This window comes from Oryza brachyantha, chromosome 2, assembly GCF_000231095.2.
Source record: "Oryza brachyantha chromosome 2, ObraRS2, whole genome shotgun sequence".
Lineage (NCBI taxonomy): Eukaryota > Viridiplantae > Streptophyta > Magnoliopsida > Poales > Poaceae > Oryza > Oryza brachyantha.
The window spans coordinates 5,563,978-5,572,869 of record NC_023164.2 but is presented as its reverse complement, the minus strand read 5'-3'; positions in this window follow the sequence as shown (position 1 = coordinate 5,572,869).

Genomic DNA, 8,892 nt, shown 5'->3' with positions numbered 1-8,892 from the left:
GGCCGGCGGGAAGGGGAGTTGGGTGGCAGGGGGGCGTCGGGCAACAGGGTGGGGCGTTGGCCGGCCAAGGTCGCCGGCCAGGTCTGAGTCCACCTGCTTTCTATTTCCTCTTTCTTTCTGCTGGGCATCGGGGCTGGGACGATTTCGGCGAGGGGTAAACATGTCTAGTGCTTTAGTGCTTTTATTTTCCATGTCGTCCCGTTCCACTCCCGTTCTTCTGTTTGTTGGGAAGTTGAAAAATTTTGTGGTATTTTTTATACTCCTCAAAAGTTCGTGATATAAATGAAAATTTTCCAATATATTAATGGGGAGTATCGTAAGATGTAAGATCAAAATACAGATAATTTATGCCGCTTTGTGATGAATGGGTTATGAAACAAAGAGTAAAACTACTTGGTGCCATGTAGGGCAGACATTTGGTTACATTGAAGCCAAAGTATTGATAATAACCATGCTAGATTTGGTATTGATGTAGAACTTTCTTCACTGAAATTTATATTTTGGCTACATGTTGGTAGCAAACCAAATTTAAACATATGCAATCTTTTACACTACCAATTCCTTGGTAGTGCTGAAATTGCAGTTTTGGCACTACCAACGGATCGGTAGAAATCCTAATAGACCCTTAATCAATGATTCAAGGTAGCAAACCCAAGCAATCGAAATCTTGTTTTAGGTAATCGTGAGAAAGTAACCTACTAACATCTTTATAAAAAGAGAGAGACTTTGACCGTGCTCTTTAGTTAGCTTATTAACTCGCGTGGAAAATATAACAGTGAATTAGCATATGATTAATTAATTATTAGTAAAAAGCTTAAAAGTTATTAATATGATTTTTAAATAAACTTTTATGTAGAATTTTTTCTTTAGAAAAACACACAATTTAATTGTTCGGGAAGCATGCACAAGTAAAACGAGAGCATGGGAAGAAGGGTAACAGAAGGCTGTCTGCTTTCTGAAATTGAGAATACTTAAGCTACTGAAGGAACCAATTTGAAAGTTGAATAAATAAGCTTAAAACCCCACTGTATAGTTCAAACACGTAAATTTCGAAAAAATCGAGATTGACCGACTAATTTCAAAAAATGGGAAAAAATATTCGTCTTGCCAAGAATCACGTACAAGAGGTCGAAACAGTCAACTCATGTCTATTCATAATAAGTGTCAATAAGTGTCAAGTCATAAAACCGGTCAATTCCAAATTGAATGAACAGCTAAAGACCTCTCATCTACTCCCTCCGTAAGAAAAAAAAAACCAACTTGTTTTTATGTCGATCATTTAACCCTACGTCTTATTTAAAAAAAGTTTAAGAAATTTTTTAAAAATAGTCATACATAAAATACTATTTATGTTTTATCGTCTAATAGAAATAAAATTATTAATTATATTTTTTTAATAAGACGAAGAGTTAAATATTATATAGTTGATTTGTTTTGGAACGGAGGAAGTAGCTGGTTTGTGTGGTGGGGGTAGCTGCAATCGCATTAAGTGTATAGGTAGCTAGCGACAGTGGAGTGAGCCCTCTGCATAAGCTTATGCTGCTTGATTACATCCGGTATTTTTTTCCTTATGTTAAATTTTAATTTTTAATATAGAGTTAACATTATGGTTTTTTATCGTAATTTATTTTTCAGCTTTAGTCGTTAGATCGCTAAGAATATATACATAAAGTTATATTTATAAATTATTTTTTTTATAAATATATCAGACCGTACAATCACCCCTTAATAAGTGGGAGCTAACCATAATAATACGTTGGTTTGGCCGCCAACAACAAACCATGCATGGCCGCCGTTGTTTGTTTGTGCATAGCTCACTAACGTCTAGATTTATTTTCAGAAATTGTTTCTTTGCCAAGAGAATGAAGCCATCACCAACTACCATTAGGCTGGGTACGTTTTTCTGTTTTTAAATTTATTTGAAACCATTATTTTCGCTTACAACTATTAGAACGATTAATTTTTTAGAGTGAATTTTACATAACACTATGGTTATATGATGCTAATTGCACCAAACCACATGTGTTTTAACCGTAGTACATAACACAAACCTTAGTATATATATTATTTCAGAAAACTACAGCATTGACTAGTTGTCATTTATCCACCATATTTATGAGTCCTAAAATCAAATCTTCAAATTATGAATTCTTCTATCTATCGTACAGAAGCCTTAGCCACCTAAGTCATTTTTTATCTGCTACATGTGCTAGTCAAATTAACTAAAACATGGTTTAGTAAAATCGTAATATTTACGGTTATGTGTCACATAATAAATTCCTATAATTTTGTATAACTAGGACCGTGATACCTAGGGTTTTACCAAATTTACTCGTAGTTTTAACCTATAAGATGGTTTTTTTTATTAGTTGGCCTGTGAAGGTGACTACCGCACCCAACAAAACTAATGCGCAAATATGACCAAACGTAAACTTTAGAGGGAGTTCGTTTGAGCTAAATGAGCTGAGCAACTTAAACGTTTTCCATGCTCACATTGCACAAATAGCTAAACGGTGTACATTTTTGCAATTTCTTTGACTAGAAAATTGATGTGAAAAATCAAATAATCTCATATTTCTTGTTCGAAATAATTAAACTCATCTCATGTAGGCATAAAAATAGCTCGGAAACGGACAAAAACCACCTCCACCGTTTTCATTTCCATATGTTTTTCAGAATCGAAATTAAAAACTCAAAATACAAAAAGTTAATCGAATATTATTAAATACGAAAAAATAAAAATAGGAGTAAACACTGTAACAAAATTTATCACCTTATAAAATCCTCAAACAAAGCTTCTATTTTTTTCTAAAACAACAGATAAACAATTCTAAATTTTAGTAGCTAATAATACCACTTTATATCAAATAGGTTAGACCAAGATCATAGATCACTTCGTCAATGATTGTCCATAGATTATTATAAAGCTTACGTCTCATATTACAAAGTAAAATACAAATCATACGAGTCATTACGAAGTAAAGCGTTTGCGTATATATCTTGACTAATTAAAGACTTAAGTTTCTGAAATGAGCTAGGCTATTTAGGCTGCTATTGTGGATTTATGGTGTATGGGCATGCGAAAATTCCAAGTTTTTTTTGGAAAAATTTTCAATTAGTTCTTATTTCCGATATATACATAGTACTCTTACCTTATTTGTTTCTGCTTCTGCGAAAAAATTACAAATATGTTTCCGCTTGAGATAATTTCTAAAAAAAAATCCGACTTCTAAAAGCAGGTCTGGAATCCGAATAGTTTACAAACCATTTTTGTACCTAATCAGCGAGGCTCCATGACTTGCATTTGTTTGTCTCACGATGGGCTTGAACTAAATCACTCACCATAGTTCACTGTATGATTCTATCCATATAAACTGCTCTTTCCTTTCCTCTATGTGGTTTGGCATGAGAATATAGAAACCTACCTACTTCTTTCATAATCCGCCCACATCTGCTGTGCAATATCATCTCTCAAAGAATTACCATGCTACATTGATTGCTCAGTGCTTCAACATCATTTCCAAATGCATTATCCCCACCAGGTAAAACTACAGTTTTACGGGATGACATTGTCATTATCTAGTTACTTAACCACTCATCGCCATCTCTTTGACCCTGCATTATATTATGCAACACCACTGTTACTGTTGGAATTTTCACTTGAGTTTCTATGGGTTAAAACGTTGCAACACATAAAATTGGGAACCTCATTTTCAATAGCAATGTAGCACACTTTATGTGGTTCCGCAACTTTGAGCTAGTGACGAAGGTTGAACAACTCCTTGTAGTCTCTTGGCTGGCAAATCTTCTGCCCCTACTCTTCAATATGGTAAAGGGCTTCTCTACAAGGAGCAAGAAAAGATGGTCAACCAAATAGTACTTGCCGCTTGGGACTTGAAATCCAGATTCAATAGTAGAATATAAGACCGCAGCATTAGATGCATTCATGGCCACATGAAACATGGACAAAATTCAAATCAAAGTCACATGCTAGCATCACATTTTGAGAAAGGGATTCTTATATATTTCGATATGGAGCTGCTTCACAATCTGATATTGTGATAGTCACATGAACTCCATCAATTACACCTATACAGTTCTGAAAGGAAGCACATTACTAATTCAGATGTGACAGAGAAGTGTAGAAGTTCCTAAAATGCAAAGAGACATGCTAAACCTACCTCAAAATAAGGCCCATATTGCGGATCAGATGATATTTTCCAATGAGTCTTAGATGAAGGATGTTTGACAAACTCACCTATCAATGAGGTTATAGCATTAAAACATGCCTTGATATGTCTATGGATAGTCTCCGTACTGTGCTCAAAGCTGTCACTCAATTTCTGAAAGCTGGCATTTCGAGAAAGCATGTAAATAAACATGCCAATTTGCTCTTCCACAGAGACAACTCTTGTATTACGCAAAGGATTCTTTGATCGAAGAAAGTCAAAAATTTTTTTGGCGAATTGAGGCTCCATTCGAAATTTAGCATAGCCTTCACCTCAGTCATCTTCAAGCACTTCAAAAATCCACTCTGCACCACTCAACTTCAATGTATAATATGGCTCTTTTGGTTCCAGCAGAAGCGAGATATAATGCAGGCAAAATAAATAACATCATGTCATCATCTTCATCTTCGTCAGAATTGGTAAGATCTACAGGGTCCATTTTCTCAAAAATCTATTAGAATTCAAGTAGAGAAAATTAAGAATGATGAACTGATAAGGCTATTAAATACCTAAAAAATAATGAAAATTCAAGTGCTGGCTGCAAAATCCATGAGGAGTTGAACATAACTATAACAATATTTGTAGTTTTATATGTGGAAAATGGAGCAACAACCCCTTACAGTCTTTTTAGTTGGAAAAAAAAATTACACAACTTAATTTTAAATTAAGGAAATACAGATATTATTGGTAAATGCTGTAACAAAGCAAGCATACATGCATCAAATATGTGGTTCCAACAGTTTATGATCCAGAACACATGCTACTGTCTAAGTTGCTCTGGTATAAGAATTAGTCTGAGAACTCTATATATGAGCCAATCCCTCTTGGTATTCCTCCAAACATCAGCAAAAAGTGAATAACATCACACGAATGATTTAAGGAAAGGCCCTCAATTACATTGGAGTAAAATTGTCGCTTATGTCCATGAGAATTTGCACAAGACACATAAATTTCAGTCAGAGGCGATCATATCACACTACGATCAGTCGGTTTAACCTTGAAAGATACTAAAGAAAATATTTGTCCAAATGTAGCATTTTAAAACGTAATGGAGAAGACAAGACACAAGGACACATATAAACAAATGTTGTTTCCCATGCCACCTATGGGCAATGGATGAAATGCTAACATTTCACAGAAATAGTATTCCACAGAACAGACGATGTAACATATGGCATTACACATCAGTAGCAATCAATTATACAGACGGTACTTGCTCAAAAAAAATTGTACAGGCAGTAACTAAATGGATCCTATCTCTCATATACTTGATGAACACATTCGTAGCCGCATGAAGCACATGGATTGCTGATAGCTACTCCAATGATAGGGCAAGTACCTGAAGATGGGAACCAGCCCTCAACTTGGTCAGAAAAGATGGGCAAAGTAGCCGAGAAGCCGCCTGCGAGGAGGGTGACAGAGCCAGGATGGACGAAACAACTCTGCTAGCCAACGGGAAGAGCGCGCAGCCGAGAATAGGAGAATTCGTAGGAAGCGATGCCACCGGACCCGACCGTCGGGCGGGTGACACGATGGCAACGAGTGGCGCCAGCGGGGAAACCCTTTGCTGTCTGCCGACTCATAGAAGCTTTAGGCCTTTTGCCTAGCTAGGGCTCAGTAATACTGATAGGCCCAAAAATGGCTAGAACATAGGCCCAGAAAACTAAAATAGGCCCAAAAAGTTAATAGGCTGAAATCATCGATGAGTTATATTCATATATGGTCGAATACTAAAATAGGCCCAACAAATTAACAGACCGAAATATGCGGTGGGTTAAATTTATATGTGGTCCAAAAAGAAAATAGGCCCAATACACTAAGGGGCTGAAATAAAAATAGGCCGAAAAAATTAACGGGCCAAAATCAGCGATTGGCCAAATTCATATTTGGACCAAAATCAAAATCAGCCCAATACACTAAATGGCCGAAATTAAAGTAGGCCCAACAAATTAACAGGCCAAAATTGGCTATGGGTCAAATTCATATTTTGTCCAAAATTAAAATAGGCCCAACTTAATAACGGGACGGGACGACATCACCGATGGGCTAAATTCATTTTAGGTCCAACATCTTCATAGGCCGGGGTAAATTCATATTTTGTCAAAAATTGTTGATGTGATCGTGGACCCAGTTCAATTAGGGCGACCGAATTCACTTCTGGTCCAAATCGGTTGACAAGCTATGTGGGCCAAATTTATTACAGCGCAACATTTTGTTGCTAGGCCGGATAATATTTTTGGGCCGAATTTATTGTCAAACAATTAAGAAGTTTTATTTTTGAGAATCCGGCCCATCTCTTTTCCAATAAACGAAATCGGAGACGACGCCCACGCCGAAGCCGCAGACGGATGAGGTGCCGTCGACCGTCTCACCCGCCTTCGGGAATTGCGCCAGTAGTGGAGGACCCGAGGCAGCTCAAGTCGCCGCCGTTCAGGGAGGGACGACGGAGACCCGTGATGCACGGAGCAGCTCCGGCTAGCCGACGAGAAGATCGTGCATCCACGAAAAGTACAAACCAGGAGAAGTGGAGATGTCACCGGCAGCGCCGAGCAAGCAATGCGACGGCGACGAGGGCACGCAAGCGAGGAAACCCTTGTTGCCTGCCTGCCGACCTCAGAGAAGCTTCAGGGCTTTTGTCTGTCTAGGCCTCAGTAATACTCATGGGCCCAAACACGGCTTGGGCCTAAAAACGTTATGTGCCTTACCCATTTAAAGCCCACAACTCCAGGCCCATGACAATACGTGGGCCACATTAAGATGAGTTGACGATGGCCCACAAAAGGTGATGCCCTAAATGGTGGCCCACGAAATCCTGGTAAGTAGCCCACAACACCAGACCTATATACACCAAACCGAAATGAGCGATATGCTATACTTACAATTTGGTCCAAAATCAGAATAGGCCCAATACACTAACGGGCCGAAATCAGCGATGGGTTATATTCATATTTGGTCCAGAATCAAAATAGGCCCAATATTTACAGCCCGAAATCAACGATAGGCTAAGTTCTGTTCTTTCCAAAATCAAAATTGGCCCAGTAAATTAACGGGCCGAATATTCATATATGTCCTAAATCAATTGATGGGCCAAATTTATTAATAGATAAATAGCCCAATTCTGTTATGGGCTAAAATGTTTAGCGAGAACTAAGACCACGTTCGTTTCGATGGGGGTAAGTTAACTTACCCCGACATGAAAAATGTAGTAATAGATTAGTACATTATTAATTAATTATTAATTATTAAAAAAATATAAAATAGATTAATATGTTTTTTAAAAATAACTTTCATATAGAAAATTTTTGCAAAAAATACACCGTTTAGCAGTTTAAGAAGCGTGCACGTGGAAAATGAGAGGGATAAGTTGCCTAAGTGGGTGGACCAAATCTTCTCGTGAACCCCCGTGAGAAGCCTATTAGTGACGTGGGATCGATCATTTATTTGTGGGGCTGATATTTTCGCGGGAATGTACGGGCTGATTTTACTTATGGATTAAATACGTTGACTGGAAATGGGCTAGCGGGCCAATTGCGTCGGTTAATATTAAGTAGGCCGCATTTATATTCAGGCCTGAATTTTCAGTACCAATCAGGTGGGCTGAACCTACCTGGGCCGATTAATATTTTTGGGCCGAATTTACCGACTTATCCTCTACGGACCGAATCTTAGCCCAGGTTCACATTCGTTGTTTACCAAAATATCGGACTATCCAATTTCTAGTCCTAACGCTTTGACGTGATAAAATTCTACTGGGCTGCACATTTTAATGGGACGGAGAAATGTAGCCCAAGCATAGACGTGGGCTTTTCCCGAACACACCCCAGCCCGTTGATGTGGTAAGTTCATATTTTGTCCAACATCAAAACAGGCCCATATACAATGGCCCGAAATGAGCGATGGCCTAATTTTATAGTAGGTCCAAAAACAAAATAGGCACAATACACTAACAGGCCAAAATTAAAGTAGGCCCAATACACTAACGGGCTGAAATCCTCCATGGGCTATAGTCATAATTGGTCCAAAATGAAAATAGGCCCAATGTACCAACAGGCCGAAATCAACAATGGGCTACCAACGGGCTGTAATCAGCCATGGGCTATATTCATGTTTGGTCCAAAGTCAATTAGGCACAATAAATTAACGGGCCAAAATAAGCCATGGGCTAAATTAATATTTTCTGAAAATTAAAATAGGCCCAATAAATTAATGGGCTAAAATAAGCGATGGGCTAAATTCATATTTTCCAAAACAAAAATCGGACCTTCCCACTAACGGGCCGCTATGGTCTAGTAACGGGCCGAATCAGCCATTGGCTAAATTAATGTTTTTCGAAAATCAAAATAGGCTTAATAAATTAACAGGCTGAAATCGGAGATGGGTTAAATTAATGTTTTTCGAAAATGAAAATAAGCCTAATAAATTAACGGGCTCAAATCGGAGATGGGCGAAATTCATAAGTTCAAAATTGTTGATGTAATTTAATTTGGCCCAATTTAATCGTGGGCTCAATTCAATTAGCGCGACCGAATTCACTTCTGGGCCAAATCAATTGATGAGGTATATTTGGGCCAAATTTATTCATGGGCTGAAACTATTAAATATAAGCCCAATTCTGTTATGAGCTAAAATGTTTAGCGAGAACTAAGTGGGCTAAATTCATAAT